This window comes from Oculina patagonica, unplaced genomic scaffold (genome assembly GCF_052425735.1).
Source record: "Oculina patagonica isolate OP01 unplaced genomic scaffold, crgOcupat unplaced440, whole genome shotgun sequence".
In the NCBI taxonomy this organism is placed as follows: domain Eukaryota; kingdom Metazoa; phylum Cnidaria; class Anthozoa; order Scleractinia; family Oculinidae; genus Oculina; species Oculina patagonica.
The window spans coordinates 1-11,799 of record NW_027558299.1 but is presented as its reverse complement, the minus strand read 5'-3'; the positions used below and the strand labels follow the sequence as shown (position 1 = coordinate 11,799).

Genomic DNA, 11,799 nt, shown 5'->3' with positions numbered 1-11,799 from the left:
AAATCGGTTAAGACTATAACATTCAGTAGCCGAGGCACGTTTGAGGGGAATAATACTTTACGATATATTTTCGAGAAAAAGGGAGAAATAAAATGTCAAATTTAGGGCGGGGGCAAGAGTTTTCACCAAGCAAGCCATTCATTTGTTCATGTTAGCACCATATTAAACTGTTTTATCGGACACCGAATAAGCAATCCTGAGTCTCAATTCTTCCAAACATTGTGTTGGCGTAATGCAACAATCTATTCGTTTTGTCATTACTCGTTCTATTCCTGAATGAAATAACCAACCCTGCATCAGCATGTGCAAATCGTTATAATAGCTCACCGGTTTTTCTTTCGGAAATACCGTCGTTCCTTCCAGTTTGGCTGATTCTGATAGAATCTTTTTCCTGTGAAAAGTTTTCGTCACGTTTATGGCCGTCAAATCCTAACAAAATGAAAACAACAAAAGAGCTAAATAGATAAATAAAAAATAAATAAAATAATAAGCAAGCATATAAGCAACGAAGAAAGATAGGTAAGCGACTTATTCATCCCAATGCCAAAGAAGTTTGAGTAAATTTACTGTTTTCAATTTTTTTAATAACGGAGGCTTTCGTTATACAATTTAGAATAAAAATCAGCGAAAAGAAATGACGTTTCGATGAATCGCGGTTCATCATTATCAAATTCTAAAAAAGTCAGATTCTGATGAGTTCAATATATATTAAGAGTGCGTGTGAAAATCTCGTTGCATAAGATTAAAGACTATACAATGTGAATTGTATAGAGTGTTAAGGAGGCTCGATGTAGTTTTTTTAGCCGTAGGGTGGTTGTTTTGAAAATTAAAATTATCTAGGAAGCCAATGTTCGATTTTTGCTCAAATACACCATAATGATCAAATATGACCAAATATTAATTTTCTACCCGTCACTTAATCACAAAGGTTACCATAGCAACCACTGACGTTTTCTTTTGTTCTCAAACAAGCTTGATTTTCTCGAAATCTAGATTGACTCTTGGTATTCATTTTTTGATATGTTCAAGTATAGTAGATTGACTACCTGTACACAAAATTTTAGGAAAATCTGTAAGAGCATTTTAGAGTAAATCAAGTATGAAGTTTTTGTTATTTTCTTATAATTTCCTACAATTGGCAGTCGATATATTTTAAAAAATTTAAGCAAAAACACTTTCGCTTTTAGTTAATGGTCTTTGATGGTGTAAGTATTTATATTTCAGTGAGAGTAACTGCGCTCAAATAATACAAAACAATTTCAAAGCGTCTATTTAACCGGGCGGGGACTGGGCCGGCCCGGTTCATAAATCGCCCGGGATTTTGTCGTTGTCGTGTCGGTAAATCGTTCCAGACCTGCTCGGGCGCTTCCTTGGCCAGGATTCAAATCACGCACTTTTGATATTTATTCGGCAGGAGCTATTAAACCCGGCTATTAAATCACTCATCTATTTTAAATTTTATCTAAAACCCTGATTTCTGTTAAGCGTGAAATATATATTTTTGTGTTATTCAAGCGTTTGGATTGCGAAACCGGTTATTGTTTTGACAGCTCCAAACCGCTACGTCAGTTACGCAATGTTTTTGCAGCAAGCTTTACGCATAACTGCTTTAAAAAAAACGGCTGGTAGCCAGAGCATTTTTGAGCCGGAATGCTTTGAATATGCTTCCATTAAATAGGAAGAGTTATGTCCATTTTCATCCGTGCACAGTTGAGCTGGCAAAGTCGCGTATCAGAGACGATTGAATGTTTGCACAGCAAAATAATCTTATTTTGGTTCTTGACGTCAAAGCTTTACTTACACACTTCCCAAGACTTCAGTAAACAAAATGGTAATGTTAGCATTTCTAAGAACTATGATGGTATTTTTGAAAGGATCCGTAAAGCCAGCAAGTAAAACAAATGGTCAGCAAAATGAAAATGAAATCTTGGCGCGGGTAATTTAATACATGTAATTAAATTCTACCACGGCATGCAAAATTTCACGGTTTTGAAATTTTTTAAATCTTTTTGCCTTTTAAAATGTTTCTTGACCCCATCTTAAATAAAAATTCATCTAAAACATTTTTTCATCTTTCTTTCATTTTTTGAAAGACATATTTTTGTGTTTTTTTTTTTTTTTTCAAGCGTTCGGCTCAAACGAGTACTGGAGTCCGAAACCGGTGATTGCTTCGACAGGTCGGAGCTTTTTTTTTACATCAGTCACGCAATGTTTCTGTAGCAAGCCTCCTGCATTTAAAAACGGCTGGCAGCCAAAGCATTTTTGAACAGACTCTACTTTGAAGATGTTTTTCATTTAGCAAGAATTTTGTCCATTTTGACCATTTCCATCCTTGTACAGTTGGGCCGACAAAGTCGTGTGTCACAGACGAATTGAATGTTGACACAACAAAAGAACCTTATTTTGTTCTTGATGTAAAAACTTTACTTGCACACTTTTCAAGAACTCAGAAAACAAAATTGAAATGCAAAGTAATAATATAATAACTTCTCAAACTAGAATGGAATTTGAATCGGTAAAGCCATCGTGTGAAATAATAGACGGCAAAATGAAAACTTGCCCTTTGGCGCGGAAAATTAATTAAATTTTATCATGGCATGCTATTTTCACGGCTTTTAAGGAGTCAAATTTTTTATGCAATTCAAATGTTTCTTCGCCTCATCTTGAATCTTTCTTTCACATTTAGTTGGGATTTTAAACAGCATCTGTTATCTAATACGTGTGATCTAATGCCCTTTTTAGTCTTTTTATTTTCTTCTGTAATTTTGTTTAGAAGTTTTTTCTGTTATTCTTGATATTTGACTCGTTTTATTCGTTTTTTATCATTTATGTGACTCGTTTTATTCGAGTAGGAGCTAATACTGTAATTTTCTGGTTACTCCGCTCTTTTAAACGAGAAATATAAAATATATATTTTTTGTTTTTCATTCAAGGGTTTTGAGTTTCAGTCGGAACCGAACGGCGATGGAGAAATGACCTGCAATGAATCACGCAATCAAGAACTCGCGTTTGCGTGACTGCTTCCCAAAATTGACGCGAAGAGCTTGTTCTTATTCCCATTCTTTGGTGTGGTACATTTTTTAAATGTTTCAAAACGCTTCTTAGTTTTTAACGAAATCTTTCAAAAATATATGTTTGTTTTGGTCGGATATCATTTGTACTGCCATTTAACTGGTTTGAGTTCATTTATTCAACGTTTTCAATACCTAGGTTATTCAGTATTCAGAAAAAAAAAACAAATTGAAAGCCTAAGCCGGAATTTGTCCAAGCATAGACAAACAATCCACATACTTGCGTGTTACTCAATGAAATGGTATTTTAAAACTTTTTTCTGTAATTACCTAATCAAGTAATTAAACATTAACCGCCCGGTTTTAAGCTGTAAGCTTTAAGCGTCTTGTTTATGTTAAAACGGGGTTTTTCTGAAAATTTCATTCTTCATTTACTTGAAAACGCTCTTACAGATTTTTCTAAAATTTTGTCAACAGTTAGTCAATCTACTAAACTTTAACATATCAAAAAATAAACACCAAGAGTCAATCTAGATTTCGAGAAAATCATGCTTGTTTAAGAACAAAAGAAAACGTCAATCGTTGCTATGGTAACCTTTGTGGCTAAGTGACGGGTAAAAAAATTAAATTTGGTCATATTTGATCATTATGGTGTATTTTGGCAAAAATCGAACATTGGCTTCCTAGATAATTTTAATTTTCAAAAGAACCACCCTTCGGCTAAAAAAACTACATCGAGCCTCCTTAATTACGAACTAAGTAGTTTTGCTTTAATGGAGTCAGATTGAGTGTTCAGTTTAGGTTTTAATTCCTGGATAAAGAGCATTTCGAAGATGAAGCATTCAAATTTCCCGCGACATTTCTTCAAGATTGTAAATTGCTTGTTATGATCTTTGTTACTCTGGTTGTGGGCGTGAAGCCCTTTATCCAGGAATTAAAACCTAAACTGAACACTCAATCTGACTCCATTAAAGCAAAACTATTTAGTTCGTAATTAACACTCTATACAATTCACATTGTATAGTCTTTAATCTTATGCAACGAGATTTTCACACGCACTCTTAATATATATTGAACTCATCAGAATCTGACTTTTTTAGAATTTGATAATGATGAACCGCGATTCATCGAAACGTCATTTCTTTTCACTGATTTTTATTCTAAATTCAATTTTTTTTCTGTCTTAAATTGATTCAACTCCAGTCCACTTCCTAGGTAAAAGCTAATTAAAACGCACACCGATTTACCACATGAGGTTTTCAGTAGGTCAAACTTCTGAATCATAAGATCATTGTGTCTCCGATTTTTTTTCTTTTTTATGACTGAACACCGTAAAAAATGACACGCCCGAGGCCGACACATATACAAGCACGATGCTGTTCACACAACAAATGGATTAGCACATGTGATCATGAATTCGCCACTTTGAATTGTACACTGAGTGAAGACTACAAGGTAGCAAACAAGGCAACAAGCTACGTTATAAGATTTCCGGTCCGTACCCTCGGGCATGTAGCTAAATAAACCATTTCAAAGATATGAAATACCTATTCGTTGTTACGTTATCATTTCTGGAGGGGAGGGGGAATACTGATGAGTCATAAAGTCCTAATTATTTTCTGGCCTAAAGGCAAAATAATAATGACTCTATACACCTAAAAACCGCACTCTTTTGGGTGGAACATAGTATTAATAATAATAAAACTTTATTTAAACTCGAATTTAGAGTAGCTTGACAAGCTAATATTTCCAAGAACGAAAAATAGATAACAAAAAATTAAAATAAAAATTACTAGTTACATATTTAAAATTGACTTATATTAACTAATTATACAAATTGTCATTTACATGCTTCATACCTGTACACCGTTTATAGAGTTCCCCGATTTTCTACTATAGACTAAAAATTGTAAGGAGTAACACTTCCCGAAGCGATGGAAAAACAAGACACTATACGATTTTCAGGACTTAAACTAAGGTGACCGAAATCCCATATTAAGATAAAGAAAGCAGGCCCAAACCAACAATCTTTAGATACAAGTTTGACGGCGAAATTTAGAAGGAGCCATAAAAGCAAAACTGTTCACAATATAGTAACAAGCGCAGTTCTTGAACCACCTTCGCTGAACTCGTGTTTCGTGAAAGAGCTCCGAGACAAATTCAATATCAGAGATATGACCTTGGATCACCTTGATCTGAATAAACAGTGTGGATTACTAATCTCTCAAGTGCTGACAAGTAATCAAGCAATAAATCAATAATTTATCTTGTTTCATAACAAAGAACGATTTTCATAACACACTGACGTGAATGACATCATTTGGTCCGGTGGTTTACGTTCTTTTTCTCTCTTTTTTCTAGCTTGTCTACCATATGTAAAAATACTTTTATCCCCTACAAGATAGATCCAGGTGTTTAAAATTAACAGATTTCCTGCATGTGACATCCACTGCTATTTCAAACATATTATGCCAGTTGGAAGCATCAGGACATGCAGAGTCAATAGCTCTTTAGGTGATATCTTGTTTATGAAGACAGATACCGTTTTCAGCGAATTGACAACCCGAACACAAAGGTATTGTACTGAAATAGGTTTCATTCTCTTCAGAATGTCAATTTTATAGTTTGTGCAAATCAGCTGTCTAGGTGGCCGCGTTCTTGTGATCTATAAATGCGGAACAGTTGCCCCGAACAAGTTCTCCTTGACTATCGTGACCAATCAGGCGTTAGCCCCCTCCTGATATACAATTAAAAGTCTTTCATTTATTCCATTGATCTCTGTACTAGCTACATTATTAAGCCGAGAGAAGAATGTGAAACCCTTGAGCCATAAAGCTAAGTAAATCCACACTCACTGCATGTTCGCTGTTCAAAAGCAGTTGAAAGAAGAACACAGGCCTACGATAGTTCGTACTTTTGGACTGGACAATGTTACGTAATGTACAGTCCTCACATGGCAACGTTTGAACTTTCACTAAAAATTAAGCCTGTCTCTCAGAGCAAAGAAATCAAACCCTTACTAAACTCTGAGATGACCTTGGAACATATACAGTTTCGATAATTATGACAAACTTGCATTTATGATGCATTTATTATGTCAAATACGAGAGTGGCAATTGTTCTAAAAGGTTCAAAGTGACTTTTGGCAAATCGTGCTTGGAGCAGCAAATGAAACCTCTTGATTTCCTTACCTCGGCGGTGACTCCAAGTACACTGGTCATGTCGAAACCTCCTTTTACAAAATTATCGATGTAGATAGTCAACTTAAATTTCTCCAGCCAGTCAAACAACGCGTTATAATCTCGCATCTAGGAATATAAAACAAAAAAAAAAGAATATTAGGCAAAAATAATAATAATAATAGGGAAAAAAACGGAACAGACCATGGGGAAAAGCCGCGCTCAGTTTGAATAAAATAAATGAAATATGGCAGGGTGACACTGAATTTACAGGCTCGCAAGTTAAATAATGTAAAGGACATAATTAATGTACAGTGATTACTGAGAAAGCTAACAAAAACAAAGCACAAGGAGGGCATCAATATTGTAAGACAACAACAAATAAAGCTTGATGTCAATGCAAAATAAAACTAGATATCAGCTTTTATCTAGCGTCTGAAAAGAGCTCTTCAGGCTAGGTCTTGTAGCCACTGTCTTACCTAAAGTTCCAATACCGTGCAAGTCACCTACACTACTGAAGGTATTCAACAGTACAGAGGAAATGATCAGGTTTTAACCACATAAAACTCAGTGACAACTTGTTTATAAAATTAACCGAGGCATTTCTAGCCAACCGCAAACGGCAGGTGCTCAGGGGGGAAATTCCAGTGTTTCCGCGCTCTGCAATGGCAACTGAATGCTTGGTGTGACTAAATAAGGTTAAATTCCGCGACTGGCATCCTGAAACAAGTTTATTCTCCTCCTACATTTCCTGTTGCTGCTATTTTATTTAACCGGCTATTTAAAGAACATTACAGCGGAAGATAACCTTTACGATCACACCAAAAGAGCAGAGCAACTATTCCACTAAAATGGTTCCTCCTAGAAAATAAACTGCGCATTTTGCAAAGATCTTGTTATTACGTTGTTGTTGTTCTCGACACGAGTGTAATAGAGCACTTGATTTACGTAAATAATGGCTGACATGGGCGGAACGAGCCACTCTAATGCTATAACTTTCACTGACGCAAAACAAGCTCTTGAAACTTGACCTTCCGACTTCCGTCATAAAGTGCATCTTTCCGCACAGTATCATTCTCATTTACAACCTTTAAACACAACTCCAGCAGAGATTCTCGGGTGTTCAATAAAAAATAGGTTAAACCCGCGATGAGGCTTTCTCTTAGCACATACTAGTTTAGTACAAGAGTCATAAGGACGCCTAAATCAGCATTTTCAAGCGTTGACTCACCTTTAGCGGGATTTGACCCGCAGCTTCCGAGGGATTACCCGCGTCTCCTGTGGAACAAAAAATAAACACAGCATGTTGAATACAACGGAAAGAACACAAAAACAGTAACTAATACATTCATATACGGTAACAAAATGCTAGGCGGTGGCGAAACAGCCAGCCTCCACCCCAAGTCTCTCATGATTTCTCTTGAAGGGAAAGGATCAAACCAACCCCCGGATCTTTGTAATAAAAAAGGATTGCTAAGAAAACCAGGAGATGGGTGTCCAAGGTCACCTATACTTGCCTTGTAACGCAGTTACAAGTCGAAGGCCTGATGTTCAGTTCCTATTGATCTTTATGTCACGAATAGAGAAATATTTCCAAAGTGCGCAAACACCTTACTTTTCAAGTCTACCTTTAGGTACTGTCGGGACTCATTTGTGCCATGTGATACTACTTGTTATGTTAAATACTCAAGGAACGCTTATGTATTTAGAAATTACATCATACTTTCCCCGATGAACTTTTTTTTACGTCAAACCCATATGTTTCAAAATTCCATAAGCTCCACGGATATTAGGCCGTAAAAGCATTCGCGTGTGCAACTTGAAACAATTTATTTGCGAAACAAGTCAAACAAGTCCAAGGCGAAAAGTTCCGATTGGTGTCGTCCAATCAAAAACTAGTACGAGTACAAACATATGCTCACGTCAACTTATTGGCAACACAATACACGTCAGGTTCCTTTAGACACACTGCTGCAGATAATCGCGGGCTCGGATTCTGACTGTGTCCCAAAACGTTTATATAAAAAAGCCAACTTGTCTGCTATTCCAGTAAGCTGGGACACAAAAGGCTCACTTAGTTTTTTTTTTACAAGATTTCCAAGTCACCAAATTTTATTTAAGGCAATCTTAGCATGGCCAAAAGAAGAGCTTCTAAAAGTTATTTACGTCAATTAATATTGTTTTTGGGATCACCGCCAGCGAACGTGAAAAACAACAACGTTACGAGCGGAATGTTCTGAAAGTTATTGGTTTTAATGACAGTAGCAAGACAGAGATGACACCATTTTGCTCAGCTAAAAACAAAAAGGTTTGGCTGTAATAAACGTGCTAAGATCTTGGTTTGGCTTACTCTCAGTTTATTCCATATGCAACTAAAATACCTCCGAGATGTGCCAGTAAAAACAATTAAACTTCTACCACAGCGTATTATTATGTTACGTAGCGAAATTTTTCTCGTCGGATCCCAAAAATCCCCTGCCCTCAATTTATGAGGTTACTGATGTAGGGAGCATTGCGTAGGGCTAGTAGGGTATCTGTGGGGTGTTTAGGGCGGTTAAAGGAAGGATTGTAAAGGGATTTGTAGGGGTGAGTAAGGCATTTGTTTGCTTGTTACATTGGTGCTTTGTGAGGGGGGTTGTAATAGGGTCTGTAGGATATCAGAAACCCATAAGGGTTGAAACGTGTAACGCGCGCGCACAGCGTTTGAATATTCATTTTGCTAAGTACCATATTTGGAAACACGAAGAATTTGTACGCGAATGCTTTACACACGTAATGACACACGCAACATAATTTTTGGTTTTGCGGTTAGTTGCTTGAATTTCGACCTAAACGCCGCAAATTTCTTACATAAACTAAAGAAATTCATTAAGTGTATCGAAGCGAAGTTCTCCAAACTACTTCAAGAAGATGAAACAGGAGAATATAACCAAATTCAACTTTCTTCAACCAAGCTTGTTCAAAAACAAGATTACGCCATCGAGCGCGAGCTAGCGCGCACTGTGAATTTAATCCAAATATAGTAATTTTGATCGGTTAAATATTTCTCGTGATTTTCCAAATATGGTACTTAGTGTAAACGAATGTGCAAACGCTTTGTACAATGCGAATCATAGAGAGTTACACGTTTCAACTCTTATGGGTTTCTGAGGATATTTATAGGAAGGATTGTAAGGGGATTTATGGGGTGGTTTGTAGGGATGAGTAGGGCACTTGTCGGCTAGTTGTATGTTGCTTTGTAGGGGGGGGGGGAGGGGGTTGTAAAGGGATCTGTAGAATATTTATGAAAGGGTTGTAAGGTTATCTGTAGGGTGGTTTGTTGGGGTGAGTAAGGCATTTGTCGGCTAGTTGTGTGGTGCTTTGTGGGGGGGGGGGGGGTGGGGTTGTAAAGGGGTCTGTAGGATATTTTTAGGGAGGATTTTAGGGAGATTTTGATAGAGGTGTCGAGGAATATAACAGTACTTGCCATGTCTGTTAATATTGACATACTGATGGTTGACTGACACTGCACAGCTCTTCATCATCTCGTAATCCATTCCATCTTTACTTTCCCCTATAGAGTGATGCCAACACATTAGTATTCTCATTCTCTCGATAAATATTCCACCAAATTCAAAAAGGATGTGGATTGCAAGTTCACATGAAGAATGTGAAAAAAGAGCGAGGATGCGTGTTAGGTCTGTTTCATTGATAAATGAAGATTCCTTCGGGTTTAAAGGCCGGTTTACACGTTTACACGATTTGTCGGCCCGATTTGTTCCAAGCAAATTTACACGCTGCGATTCTTCGGTCGGCTTTTCTTTGCCTATTCAAATTAAAGGGATGAAAATCGGCCCGATTTCTAAAATTTGTCACACTGCAACAGATTTTTAAGAAATGGGGCCGATTTTTAAATGCGCACTAATTTTCTTGTCAAATCTGGGCCAAATAGGGCCGACAAATCGTAACGTGTAAGCCTGCCTTTAGACTAGGAAAGGAAGCAACAACAATGCTAACTAAAGTACACATTCCCTCTATACAGAATCCCTTGAATTAGACCGCCTTTCTTTCGAACTTTCGTCCTTCAAACTTCATTTGGTACAAGTCGACTCAGTGAGTGTAAGGTTTAATGCGGGAAAATTAACAGTCGATCCCCAAGTTGGTAAAATCAATCGCCTGCCAGCACGCAACAAAACGTTTTTCACCCCTCCTTTTATCTAGTAGCATGTTTTTCAGCCCTTGTCCTCTAAACAATTATAATAATAAACCTTGGTAATATTTCTTGTCATATCAATCAACCACGATAATAAATATTAAAATGTAGTACCTGATAAATTTGTCTCCTTATCGCCTTGTTCTGGAGTTTGATTGCTTGTCCGGGAAGTTTGTGCTGCGTCAGCAGAAACACCTCCCGTCATGGGCACATAATTGACATCACTCGAAATATTGTCCCAGTTATATTTCACTGGCGTGACAGCACCTGGCGTGACATTTTCGTAGCCCCTGGCATCAGTTGTTTTTGACGATGGTGTGTTAACAATAACATAACCATCCTCACCCTCCCCCGGTTGGTCGACATCTGAGATGAACATGCTTTGCATGTCGCTAGTAGGTTTGCCTCTGTTCGGCAGCTGAACGTTCTCGTAAGCTAGCTGCTGTTTCGGTTGCTCTCTCACATTCCAAGGTTGCGGTTTCCATATATCTTCAGAGGGAGGAGGCATTGCTCTCTCGCCAGATACCGAACTTAGATTCATATCTTCGTATGCTTTTCTCGACAACTCGGGACTTGCGACCCGCCGCGAGGGCTGCTCGGTAACTTCGAGTCCCGTTTGACTCGCGGGACATGTCTGACCCTCGGGACTGGATTGTCCCGTGGGATGTATGTCTTGTGGAAGAGCCGCAGGAGGTCTTCCAGATTTAGAAGACGACAGACTAGACTCGGGGACACCGGTGGGGGTATCGTCTTTAGACGGCGCCCGTGCTTTAGGCGGTAGCGAAGGTGGTGGATTTGATGGATTACGCACCCAAATATCTTCCATCTCGTTTGAAACAGAAGGCTTCTTATTCTCTTTCTGAGGCAGCTGTGGAAGATCTTCACATTCATCGACCTCTTCCACATTTCCATTTGGCCCTGGTAAACGAACTTCAGCATATTGCGTTTTGCTGTTTGTTTGATTCGCTGCCGCATTAGAGGCCTGAGGAGGAGACATCGGCGCTTTGTCAACCTCCACCTCCACGTACTGGAGGCCGGGTCCGGATGCGAGTTTGACTGAGCCTTTTTTGGCTTTGAGTCCCTTTGGAGGTAAAACTGGCTCAAAGAGGGCCTTTTTCGGTAGAGGGCTGGGGCTCTGTTCCCCATATTCATCGCCTCCACGGCGAGGTACCTTTTTACCAAAAACTACTTAGTCGAGGAGAATTTCTCTGAAAACCTGAAGGTGGCTCTAAGAAGAAAAACAACAACAAAGAAAGAATTGAACAAAACAAATGAGACAATTTATAAGCAATTTTTAGAACTGCCGAATTGATCAGAGCTAGGAACTTGAGCGCTAGGCGCCACTGCCCAAGCAGAGGGAGGCCGTTTACAAAGACCACTATCTCCTAAGTGATTGGCATCGGATCCAATAAAATAA

General features: G+C 38.2%; 1 pseudogene across 1 annotated transcript; it reads right to left on the bottom strand.

The window, feature by feature from the left end:
• Nucleotides 1-290: 290 nt before the first annotated feature.
• On the bottom strand, nucleotides 291-11,755 carry LOC144640738 (uncharacterized; annotated as a pseudogene). The gene is made up of 5 exons (XR_013568433.1): nucleotides 10,497-11,755; nucleotides 9,657-9,743; nucleotides 7,422-7,468; nucleotides 6,203-6,319; nucleotides 291-429 (listed from the first exon to the last, which is right to left on the bottom strand). The product of XR_013568433.1 is annotated as an uncharacterized LOC144640738 (transcript).
• Between the last annotated feature and the right edge of the window lie 44 nt (nucleotides 11,756-11,799).